The sequence below is a fragment of the Chlorocebus sabaeus genome, chromosome X, assembly GCF_047675955.1.
Source record: "Chlorocebus sabaeus isolate Y175 chromosome X, mChlSab1.0.hap1, whole genome shotgun sequence".
Taxonomy (NCBI): Eukaryota; Metazoa; Chordata; class Mammalia; order Primates; family Cercopithecidae; genus Chlorocebus; species Chlorocebus sabaeus.
In genome coordinates, this window is record NC_132933.1 from 123133775 (window position 1) to 123147546 (window position 13772).

At 37.6% G+C, this 13772-nt stretch overlaps 1 protein-coding gene across 3 annotated transcripts in view; it reads right to left on the minus strand.

The window, feature by feature from the left end:
- IL1RAPL1 (interleukin 1 receptor accessory protein like 1) overlaps positions 1–13772 on the minus strand; it is a 1387436-nt gene that overhangs the window by 268351 nt on the left and 1105313 nt on the right. The window lies entirely within an intron of this gene.

The following is a 13772-nucleotide window of genomic DNA, read 5'->3' on the forward strand; positions in this document are numbered from 1 at the left end:
TCTTTTCAACATCGTTTTTTCCTTTTTATTATTATTGATATCACCTTCCTCCCACTCAACTATAATTAAAATCTACTTTCTTTGGCTCCTGTCTGTCAACTTTACTTAGTATTAGTCTACACAACGATAAGATTTATACTTCTCTGAAAGTCAACTTCCCTCAACTCTGACCTTTTGCAAATCCTACTCTATTACTTTTTGCCTAGACAATTAGTTTCCCAGTTGGTTCTCCGACCTCTGACTCCTACTTCCTCTATTAATTCTACAATGTATTATGAGACTACCTTACTAATTGGGCTCTCTTTCTTTCCTAATTTTATAAGAAATTGAAACTTTCAACTGAATATATATGTATATACATACATACATTCTATTGCAATGTATTCCATTGAAAATTTATCTAAATTCATGTGTCCACACTAATTTTTCCAGCACTATTTTTCATCAGTTCAGCTGGCTGAATTTCTTTAGTTGGCTACAACAGTTGTCCACTCCAAAAGCCAACATATGTTTTCTCATCTTTGCGTCTCCTAATGCTGGTCTTTCAGCAATGTCTTTCTATTAATACTTCATCAATGTCTGCTTAAATCTTACCCCTTAATTAAGGTAGAGTTCACATAACATTTTCACCATTAGGCCTTACTTGACCCAGCTTTTGAAATAAGCTCTTCATCCCTAAACTCATACAGTGCATTCATTTTGGAGTTTACCTACCATTTTCAAACAAACATTGAACAAGTGCTTGATAAATGATTTCTTATTAATATATAGAGAACTTTCATTTTTTAATTTTTGTGAGTACACAGTAGGTGTTAAATTTATAGGGTATATTAAATGTTTTGATACAGACATACAATATGAAATAAGTTTTTAAATATCTGACTATGCTGATGAAGGTTAAAGCCTGCAATGCTGAACAATGTGACTGTCTCCATAGTTTTAAAAAGTTATGCCTGTAATTGCTATGGCTAGATACTAGGATGTGTCTACTAATGGAGAAAGATATATTATCGCCAAGATTTCATTTGTGAAGACTTTGGGAACAATCTACCATTTTCCATTAGTAGATGTAATCACTGATCCACTTATGAACAGACATCCTTTTCTATTACAGGTGAATCAACTCTTAACAAATGTACGAGAACAACTGAACACTATAAAATTCACTAGAAAGAGTTAGAGCTAAGTTTCTTTGCTTACTCAGAACTACCAGGACTATCTTGTTTTTTTCTTGCTGGGAAGGGCTTAGAGGGATGCTTCCCTTTGCTTTACTTATTGTGCTCCATAAAACTCTTGTTAATGGATAGTTTTCGGTAACGTCTTCCCCATTTGGTAACTTCAAGAGCTAAATGGGAAAAATACTCTTTAAGTGAAATAAAAAGACAAAGCACAACACACATGAACACAGAACACACACACACACACAGAGAGAGAGAGAGCGAGAGAGAGAGAGAGAGAGAGAGACAGAAAAGCAACCCTGGTAATTATTGAATGAAGGGTCTTGTTGATACTTCAATGTTCATAATCTCATGGACTTTTACTAAGTTATCAGTTTTTGTGAATGTAGCAGAGCATGTGACAGATACTATAGTGGGTTCAATGGTGCCTCCCTCACCCCCACAAAAGATATATCTATGTCCTAAACTCCAGAATCTGTAAAATTTTTTAGCCTATTTGGAAAAAGGGTCTTGGCAGACATAATTAAGCTTCCTGAAATAAAGAAATCACTTTCAATTATCCCAGTGGGCTCTAAATTCAATGACAAATGACCTTAAAGAAAAGGAAGAGGAAGATTTGAGACAGTTGGAAGGGAAAGAAAAACAGAGACGATGAGGAGGCAGTGTTGATCACAGGCAGAGGTTGGAGTGGTGCGGCCACAAGTCAAGTAATGTAGGTAGCCACAGACCTTGGAAGAGGCAAAGATTCTCTCCTAGAGCCTCCCGAGGGATTTCAGCCCTTAATTTCAGACTTCTGGCCACCAGAACTGTGAGAATACATTTCTGTTGTTTTAAGCCATGAAGTAATTTATTACACCAGCCACAGAAAACTAACACAGATACCAAGATAACTTTTCAGTAGGGTAAGTGACTCAAATCCTTGCTAAATTTTTACTATGCTATGAGAAGTGCCTTCTTTCTCCACCTCACTCCCATCCTCATTCCCCAGTATAGTGTCCTGTCATATAAGCTTCCACTTGAAAAGATCTTCAGATCCTCATTGGGACTCTCTGTGCCTGAGTTATAAAGTCTTCCTTTCTTGGCACTAACAGCCTTTCTGATGAGATCACCCAGATAGGTCTATTAGCTCCCATACACGGAGAGTAAAGAGCTCTAGAAAATATAGAGATCATGATAATGACTAAGAAAACATCAGACCTACCAGGTCAGAGGCTTTTTTTCTTGGTGATTGACACATGATTAGACATATTTATAGGATACAACATGATGTTTCCATATATGTGTAAATTGTGAAATAATCAAATCGGGATAATTAGCATATCTATCACTTTAAATATCAATTCTTTGTTATGAGAACACTCAAAAACCTCTCTTCTAGCTATTTTGAAATATACATTCTTTTTAATGCTAGTCATTCTACTATGCAATAAACCACCAGAACTTATTCCTTCAATCTAACGATAGCTTTGTACCCAGTGACCAATCTCTTACCACCCCTCCCCATCTTCCTACCCTTTCCACCCTCTGGTAACCACTATTCTACTCTCTACTTCTATGGGAACAACCTTTTAGATTCGACGTATGAGTGAGATCATGCGATATTTGTTGTTCTGTGCCTGGCTTATTTCACTTAACACAATGTCCCCAAAGTTCATTTACGTTGCTGCAAATGACAGCATTTCATTCTTTTCATGATGGAATAATATTTCATCGTGTATATATACCATATTTTCATTATCCAATCATCCATCGATGAACATTTAAGTTGATTCCATATCCAGGCTATTGTGAATAGTGCTGTCATAAACATGGGGGTGCAGATATCTCTTCCAATTACTGATTCCATTTCTTTTGGATAGCTATCCAGTAGTAGGATTCTTGGAACATATTCATAGTTCTATTTCTTAGTTTTGGAGGAACTTCCATACTGTTTTCCCTAATGACCGTACTAATTTACATTGCCACCAGCAGTATGGAAGGGTTTATTCTCCATATCCTCACCAACATTTGTTATCTTTTTTTGTTTGTTTTTTTATAGTAGCCATTCTAATTAGAGTGAGGTGATATCTCACTATGGATTTGGTGTGCATTTCTCTGAATTTTCTGTTTGCAGACCTTGAAGGCCCCCAGAAGAACAGAGAACAACAATTCTCAGCTCCCCTTCCAGATGTAATAAATTAAACTTTAGGCTGGGTGCGGTGGCTCACGCCTGTAATCCCAGCACTTTGGGAGGCCGAGGCAGGTGGGTCACCAGGTCAGGAGATCGAGACTATCCTGGCTAACACAGTGAAACCCCGTCTCTACTAAAAACACAAAAAATTAGTTGGGCATGGTGGCAGGCACCTGTAGTCCCAGCTACTTGGGACATTGAGGCAGGAGAATGGTGCGAACCCGGGAGGCGGAGCTTGCAGTGAGCTGAGATCACGCCACTGCACTCCAGCCTGGGCGACAGAGCGAGACTCCGTCTCAAAAATAAACAAATAAACAAATAAAAATAAATAAATAATCTTTGGGGGGTAGGGAGAGGCAGGGGATCAAGGAAACCAGGTACATATGTTTTGTAAAAGCTTTACAGGTATTTATCATGTCCATTCCTAGTGAAGAATCATTGCCATAGACAGTTGGAGATTAAAATCCTCAGACCGCAGAGATTCCCAATTAGTCAATGGAAAGACCACTACCCAATGGCTTATATCATGATACTTCTTTATTTGGAAAAAAATACTTTAAGACTGAAAATAATCTATAATATTAAAACAATTAAAACATGTTATTTGAAAAGCTGATGGATTATTAAACTGAATGCAAAATGCTCTCCTGCATTTGAGAATGAATTGATAATTATTTCAATAAACTATGAGAATCTTAGTCTTATCTCCCCACTGAGAACCTGTTCTCATAGACTAGAATAAACTCAGTTTCTCTCTTATTTTCAATATTATGCTATTGTGCAATTAAAATCAATACTTATATTTTTTAAGTCATTGAAGTTTAAAATAACATGCTTACCTTGTGACTATGATACTTCTTCCTTTTTTTTTTTTCTTTTTTTTTTGGAGACGGAGTCTCACTCTATTGCCCAGGCTGGAGTGCAATGGTGCGATGTTGGCTCACTGCAACCTCCGCCTCCCAGGTTCAAGTGATTCTCTTGCCTCAGCCTCCTGAGTAGCTGGGATAACAGGCATGCACCACCATGCCTGACTAATTTTTGTATTTTTAGTAGAGACGGGGTTTCACTATGTTGGCCAGGCCAGTCTCGAACTCCTGACCTCATGATCCACCCGCCTCAACCTCCCAAAGTGCTGGGATTACAGGCGTGAGCCACCGCGCCTGGCCAATACTTCTGTTCTTATAATCATTTTCACAATTGGAAATGTCTTTTGATACTAGTGTTTATGAAACCTCGCACCTAGTAAATGTCAGCCTTTAGGAAAAATTGCAAATTATGTTTCTAGGTTAATACAGCATACACTTACATAATAAAAGCACTTCTATTTCTACATAAACCTTACCAAGTTCGTTATTTATTTATTTTTTGAGATGGAGGCTTGCTCTGTTTACCCAGGCTGGAGTGCAGTGGCAGGATCTTGACTCACTGCAGCCTCTGCCTCCTGGGTTCAAGTGACTGTCCTGTCTCAGCCTCCCGAGTAGCTGGGATTACAGGTGCCTGCCACCATGCCAGATAATTTTTGTATTTTTAGTCAAGATGGGGTTTCACCATGTTGGCCAGGCTGCTCTCGAACTCCTGACCTCAGGTGATCTGCCCACCTTGGCCTCCCAAAGTGCTGGCAGTACAGGTGTAAGCCACTGTTCCTGGCAAGTTCTTTAAAGTTAACATATATTTACAAGCCACGAGCAAGATGCACTGTAAATATCATAAAAATATCATAAGTTGAATTTAACTTCTCAGTTAAGATTAATTTTGATTCAGTTGTTACAGGTTTTCTAAATGGATAATATTTACTAATGTCTACATAGTTTTTAACTTTAAATGCTCAAACAATAATTAGCTGGCTTCAAACTACCTTTCTATATATAGTCAGATAATTATATTCAGAAAGAAAACGCGAATCCTAAATTAAGAAAGTCCAACTTTGTGTGCAGGGAATAGTCGTAGTAAATTGACAAGTCAATTCTTAGTTTCACTTTGTCTATTTTAAGAAGTGAAACGAGATCACTTGCTTTTGCTTGCTATTTAAGAAGGGATTATAACTTGCTGCTTTTTAAAGCGTAAAACTCTCATGAACTAGGTGACCTTTCTATCAGCTTTTTTCACGTTAACTTTTGCAGCTCTCAAGACATTCTGTTCATGAACATCCTAAGTACTTCCATTTTCCTAAGTGCCATGAAAAGAACTTCATGCTCGAAGATCAGTGAAAGAAGAAAAGTGTCCCTTAAAATGTACTCAAAAAAATGGGAATGAGAAAATAGGAGGCAAAGATGAACAGCAGCAGGTTCAAGAGACATGCAACTGAATAGGAAAAAAAAAAAAAAACCCAAAAACCTCAAAACCAACAACCTGAGAAACTGCTGTAATCTGAATGTTTCCATCATCCCCCCAAAATTCACATATTGAAACCTAATCACCAAGTTGATGGTATTAGAAAGTGGTGAAGGTATTAGAAGCCTTTGGGAGGTGATGAGGGCTCTGCTTTTGTGAATGGGATGAATGCCCTTATAAAAGAGACATTAGAGAGCTGCTTTGCCTCCTCCATTATGGGAAGACACAGCTAGAAGGCATCATGCATGAAGCAGAGAACCCTCGCCAGGCACCAAATCTGCTGGTGCCTTGATCTTGGAACTTCCATCCTCCAGAACTGTGAGAAAATAATTTCTGTGGTTTATAAAACATTCAGTATAAGGCATTTTTCAGGTTTTTAAAATTTTTGTGGGTATATAGTAGGCATATATATTTATAGGATACATGAGATATTTTGATACAGGCATGCACTGTGAAATATAGACATCATGGAGAATGGGGTATCCATCCCCTCAAGCATTTATCCTTTGAGTTACAAACAATCCAATTACACTCTTTATTTTAAAATCTTGTTATTAACAATAATAACCCTGTTATGCTGTAATAGATATCTACACTCCTATGTTTGTTGCGGCACTGTTCATAATAGTTAAGATTTGGAAGCAATAGTATAAGGCATTTTGTTTTAGCAACCTGAACTGGCTAATACAGAAACATTTCAAAGACAAGTTTATATTCAATTGAATTACTACTAGATGTTCTACTTGATGAGACGTAGACTCTCTTAACAATGGAAGAAAATAGAACTCAAGTAGTCCATAAGAATAGACCATTTTAAATATTACAGGAAGGTTATGGATTTAAGGGAATATTGCATATTGCGCACAATTAGAACTCAGCAAAGGAGCAAAAAAGGTAACCACATTCAATACACTAATGTATAGAAATGTCACAAGTGCCATACATAGGCTTTGATCACTATCTGTAAAATGGAGGCACAATAGACATCACAGGCTGTTGAAAAGATGAAATGAGACAACGTACTTAAATGTCTTGCAAATGTAAGGTACTCTCAGAGCAAAGATAAATTAAGATCACTAATCAAGGAAAGCTGCACCTAGTGGATCATGACTGTCTGTTTGATTAAAAAGCTCATTAGAACGAAAACTAACACTCATGACTGAAACTATGAGAAAAGACAGGAAGTCTCGGCTTCTTGGGGAACAAGGAACATCCAGAGGTTAACCGAGATTATAACATAAAGTCCTTGTAGACAGTCATCTGTTTATTAGGCTATCTATCTATCTATCTATCTATCTATCTATCTATCAATCTATACATCCATCTACCTACCTACCTACCTAGCAACCTATGCAGATTTGACCAGACCTTGTGCTCAGTAGACACCCAATAACAAAGTCATAAATGGAACTAGTGAACCAATTTCTCATTCAGGGCCCCAAGACTGTGGAGTCTACTTTACTAAATTTAGAGATCTGCCTGAAACTCAAGATGCCAGTTAAAAGTCTCTACCCCTGACCAGTCTTCTAGCTGAACTATGATATATATCTGTTATTTCAATCTCTATTTATCCAAACTCATCCTACTGCTCTATTGTGACCTTCCATATCCATCTGATCTTTCCTCCTCTGTCTAATCTGGATTTGATTTATAGATAGGCTTCCCTAGCTAGACTCCTAGGCCTTTCTCTATCTGTCTCTCTCGAATCTTCAATCACACCAGGCAACTAAATCAAAACCAACAGTTTTAGTGTGGTTTACTCCATTACTCTGTAGTACATAGCTACTAAAAAAGAGTGACATATATATGTTGGCTTTTATTTATGAGTATTGAAGCTGAGTGAATGCTAAATGCATTATTTATTTCTGTGCATCAGGTACTGACCTACATATTAGGGATGTAAAGATGAAAACATTATAGCACATGCTTTAAGAGTCCCAAATGCAACAAGAGAAATAGACACACAAAAATATGTACAAAAATGATGAGAGAAATGTTCTAAGAAAGGTATGAAAAAGAAATTTGCTAGCAATTGAGAGGTGGTATTTAATTCTGCCTAGTGGGAGTAGAGTCAGGGAAGAGTTCATCGGGGTGACGTTGAGGTGGTCTTAAAATTTGAGTAGATAGGCAAAAGGGAAAAAAGCAGGAGAGGGAATTTCAGGTGGTGGGTATAGCATGTGCAAATGATAGAGTTATGTAGGTTCATGGTATGGTCAAGGGTGCCTGGTCAGTGGTGTGGGCTTAAGAGGTGAGTGCACCAGACTACAAAGACAAAATGGGGTCAGACTGAAGAAAGTGGCCTTTATCTTCTACATAACAGGCAGACACACAACATAGAAATTTTTACCCTGAAAAAGATACAGTTGGCCGGGCATGGTGTCTCAAGCCTGTAATCCCAGCAGTTTGGGAAGCCGAGACGGGTGGATCATGAGGTCAAGAGATCGAGACCATCCTGGCTAACACAGTGAAACCCCGTCTCTACTAAAAAAAAAAATACAAAAAACTAGCCGGACGAGCGCCTGTAGTCCCAGCTACTCGGGAGGCTGAGGCAGGAGAATGGCTTAAACCCGGGAGGCGGAGCTTGCAGTGAGCTGAGATCCAGCCACTGTACTCCAGCCAGGGCAACAGAGCGAGACTCCATCTCAAAACAAACAAACAAACAAACAAAAACTAGCTGGGCGAGGTGGCGGGTGCCTGTAGTCCCAGCTACTCGGGAGGCTGAGGCAGGAGAATGGCGTGAACCCGAGAGGCGGAGCTGGCAGTGAGCTGAGATCCGCGACTGTACTCCAGCCTGGGCGACAGAGTGAGACTCCGTCTCAAAAAAAAAAAAAAAAAAAAAAAAAGAAAAGAAAAGAAAAAAAAAAGATACAGTTTACTGAATATAAATATCTCAGTAAAGTTGGTTAAAAGAATATCAGTTAAGACCACACATATACAAGAATTATACTTGCATCAAAGGTTTTTCCTTTTTTATTAATACACAGTAATTGTACATACTAATAGGGGTATGTGTGATATTTTGACATACGCATATAATGTATAATGATCAAATAAGAGTAACTGGAATATTTATCACCTCAAACATTTCTCATCTATTTGGAAACACATAATATTTTTAAGCTGGCAATCTGGTAATTTTTTTAATGTACAAAGAGAATTTCTTACCAAGCCAAACTGAGAGTCTGACATACTGACTCTGTTTCAATTTTTGGTATTATCTACTAAAAATTCTAATGCCTATTACAGGATTTCTACTTTCTGTTGTTCCAACTCTTGACTCTGAGGACAATACATAGGAATAGGAATGATGATTGCATTACATTCATGAAAGTCACTATATGTAGGCTTTAAATAATGAAGTTAGAATAATCACTGATCCTTTTCTTGGCACATTCTCACAAGTAAATTAGGTAATGCCTAGGCTCGAGTAAAGGACCTTAGGAACAAATATATACCCAGTGGAAATTTGCAGAGAAGAGTAAATGAAAATGTCTGCTGGGAGAGTTAACAGACATTTTTACTTTTGCTAACTTAACAAGTCTGTAATAAGAAAACAGACATAACTACTTTTTTGTGGGGCCAGATTGCTAAAGAGAATTTGCCCATTTCATTCTAACTCAATGATTTTTGTATCACCTGATGGGGAGACTGTCTTTTCATAATTAACTATGTTGCTCTAAACTTGCTTCTCGGGTAAGAGATTTTATTAATTATTCCAAACACATTACAAATCATATTATATCATGTTCCAATCTATAACATGATGGAACATGATATTTCGCCATTCTGAATCCAGAGCCTACTGGCTCCACAGTGCAATGGTATTTGTAGTATCAACTCTGGATTTACCAATCAAGAGATTAGACACTGAGGTTACTGGACTAAACTACCCATTACACATGTTTTATTTGGCCAAGATGGTATTAACAATAAATTTAAAATTTTATAGGTAGAAAATGTTTTCCCCACTTCACCATGGTCTCCATTCTTCTTTACAGCATTACATCTGGCCTCATTTTACTTATTCATACTACGTGAACTTGATTTTATAATCCATTCTCTAGCTCTAGAAAGCATATTAATTTTTTCCTAAAAATGTCTTTAACAGGTGAGAATCTGCCATTTGGTTTGTGGTTGACATTAGGTTTAAGGCTGGAAGACAACATACTACGCAGGCTCAGAAACAGCAGAGAGATGAATGCAGGTCTAGAGGTGAGACGTATGCACTACAGATACACAGGAAAGGATGTCAGTATTAGTTGGGAGAAGAGAAATGGAAGAGTTTTCAGCCCAAAAGAGACTGCATTCAAATGCATCAGGATGGGTCATTCTACCCTGACTAAGTTAATGAAGAGGCAGAATAAAGATGACAGCTAAATTAATGAGATGGATTAACAAAGCATGTTAAATTAAACAAATATTGAATATTTAATATGAAAAGATGGACTCCATAATAACCATTGCTTTTTTCCCCTAACTTTGTCTGTTAAAAGCCCCATTACCAACCTCACCACCCACCCATCACCACATCTACGTACTCACACAAAATACAGGCTTCTTCATCACAGGAGAGAGACACACAGCAGCCACTAAGCTAATGTCTCTCACCTCTAATGCCATAGTAATCCGTCCAAAATTTAGATCTGTATCTCAATCTAGGCCAATCAGGATTTCTCCTTAGGCAATTTCAAGTTCTCGCTAGAGTTCCAAACCCACATTTCGTCCTGGTTAGAATAACTGAGCAAAATATTCCTTCACCCTGTATGCCTTCCTCTCCTCACCCAGACCCACCACTCTCCACCCCTATACAAAATGATGACATGCAGAAAGAAGTAGGGAAGAAAGAGAACAGTCGAGCATTATTCAAGTTCTTCTTAAGGTCAGCACCACTCCTGTCTTTTAAGTGACGTGTCACTTAGTCCAGAGCTCTAACTATGAAGTATTAAATCCTGTGATTCTTCAAGTTTAAATTGCTTAGACACAGGAAGATGATCCCTCAAAAAAAATCCCCAATTTAACTTTTGCTTGAAAGAGCCCTCCATTTGAGACAAAAATAAAATTTCTGGATTATTTCCCTTCTAAATTATGTATATATTGCCTCAGTTCTCTATTTCAGTTCATGCATATAGTGACTGAAAGAAAATACAATCCAGTACTTTCTGCCCTGTTGACAGTCAACAGTAGGATTCCCTCTTTTTTCTTTTTCTTTTTTTTTTTTTTTTTTTTTTTTGAGACAGAGTCTTGCTCTGTCACCCAGGCTGGAGTGCAGTGGCCGGATCTCAGCTCACTGCAAGCTCCGCCTCCCGGGTTCATGCCATTCTCCTGCCTCAGCCTCCCGAGTAGCTGGGACTACAGGCGCCCGCCACCACGTCCGGCTAATTTTTTGTATTTTTAGTAGAGACGGGGTTTCACCGTATTAGCCAGGATGGTCTCGATTTCCTGACCTCGTGATCCAACCACCTCAGCCTCCCAAAGTGCTGGGATTACAGGTGTGAGCCACTGCGCCTGGTCAGGATTCCCTCTTGATTGAACATGTCTTTCATAATAGTCACCGATGTTCTCTGTGACACATAACTTCTCCTGAAGCTGAAATCTCATGTATTCATCTAATATAAGATTCACTCATTTTATTTAGCTCCCATTACATAAAAAACTTACTCTCACACTGCAATTTGCAGCAAGTCCTAATAAAGAGCATTGGAGTGACAACACATTATTTATGGTAAATAGAGATGGGGTTATTAAAAAAAATTCATTACAAATTACATTTATGTTGAATATGGTGAACCTGATTTAAAAAACAAATTATATTTATGCCAAAGAACAATACCTTGTTTAAGTCTTTTAATCAATATTGTACATGATATGTAATTCTGAAAGAAATATTCATACTACTTATAAATAGGCATAAAAAACTACTTATAAATAGGTATAAATACAATAAGCAAAGTGCATAAAACTAGTCTAATTGCACCCCAAATATTTCAGTCAAAAATAGGTACATTTACAGAAAGTAGTAACAACTTTTAATCATTTAATTAAAACGTCTTAAAGTTGCCAAGATAATTGACATGATCATCATCAGAAATACATGTTCATCAGAAACATTAAATTTCTTTCTTTTAAGAAGAGAAAATAAAAATACTTTGTTTTCTGAACTTTCCGTAAGCTATTTCACATAATGGTAATGGCTTCTTACTGAATATTTGTGGTAATAATCTCAAATTTTCCTAGGACCTGCCGTATTGTAAGTATACTATTTCTAGTGATGGCTTGATGTGACAGGATGCGCTCAATTTTATTTTTCCAGAAAAGCAATGCATTCTGCTTTGCTTTTTTCCTACTCAAAGAGCCGCCATTCTATAAATGTTCTCAACAGGCAAGTCCAAAGTGGGTACTCTGCTTTTACTAAACTAGAAACAAAAACTCAGACAGTGAGAAAGTCTGTAGCTTCACTGGAGAGAAGTGGAAGGGAGAGGAAATTATTCACTCTCTTGGACTCTTAAGCAACTTCCTGGCTTTCTGTCATGCTTGTTGTAGACCAGTGGGAGGTATCTTCTCATAAGACCATGAAGCCAAGACTTATTTTAAAACAGATGAATTTTGGAAAACAAAATTTTTTTATCAAGATTGTTTTCCTTTCATAATTCAATTAGTATATGTTATAATGAAATTTTGTACATTTTCATTACAAAATTAAATAAATATCCTTGGCATTTCTAAAAAAGTAGTGTTGGCCGGGCACGGTGGCTCACGCCTGTATCCCAGGACTTTGGGAAGCAGAGGCTGGCGGATCACGAGGTCAGAAGATCGAGACCATCCTGGCTAACATGGGGAAACCCCGTCTCTACTAAAAATACAAAAAAAATTAGCCAGGCGTGGTGGCAGGCGCCTGTAGTTCCAGCAACTCGGGAGGCTGAGATGGGAGAATGACATGAACCTGGGAGGCAGAGCTTGCAGTGAGCAGAGATCGCTCCACTGCATGCCAGCCTGGGCGACACAGCGAGACTCCATCTCAAACAAACAAACAAACAAAAGGAGTATTGAACTTAGGTGTGGTGAATTGGAAGGAAGCCTCTTCATGAAGTTTTGCTATGGGTCTTAGGTTTTAAAGCCTTATGGACACCCTGTGTATTGGACTCATGTAAATATCTGGCATGTTTTGGAGCAATGTTTAAGTACATTTTGGTAATAGCTTCATTCATAAAGCTGCAAATCAAATGGCATTGTATATACTTTTATACTTAAAAGAAAAAATTATTAAACATATATGAATACATTAAGATAAAAGAAGTGATTGCCAGACTGATATAATGAAAGTCATACAAATTTTAGAAGAATCAAAATACAAGATGTTCTTTTTAAACTTGGAAATAAGAACTCTCATCACAGTTATAGAAAAACAAGTGACACCATGGGCAGTTATCCTGTTAGGGTATATTTCAAAAAAACCAAGGCAGATAAGGTAGCAGGATGGCACTCAAAGTATATCCCTTATGAAAATAAACTATTTTGTCATAATTGGACATGAGATATTCTGGTTACTTAAGTATTCTACCTTACAAAATATATTTTCAAAGAATTAGATTAAAACCAAATAGTGTGGATTCTGAAGCTGGTGAGTAAAATGTATTCTTTCCTCAGAGGAGGCAGAAAGTCACAATGGGGACATTTGTTTCCATTAATAAACAAGGGGAAGTCACACATGGTAATGGGTGGATGATCCTTTTTCTGGGTCGGTTAGAGGTGCCACTTGCAGTTTCATATCGATGAACCTCATCTTACGAAAATGTAAAAATCTACATTACCACAGGGAAAAGTTAGGGAGGTGATCATTCAATTACAAAAGGGTTCTCATTTAAATTATTCACACAGAGTTACTTTAAATAGCGTATTTTCTTTGTGCATATAAATCTTTCATTGATCATTAGCTGCTTCAAAGAGAAGGGGGGACAGAGCCTCTTAAACCTGACATGTTAAGCCACTGCTAATCGAAAATCAATCAGAAATGAAGGGAACACTTCTCTGAAATTAAGATGATTCAATTTACCCACGAATCTGTGGGAACATACTAAGTTGGTAAAGTAAGGTTT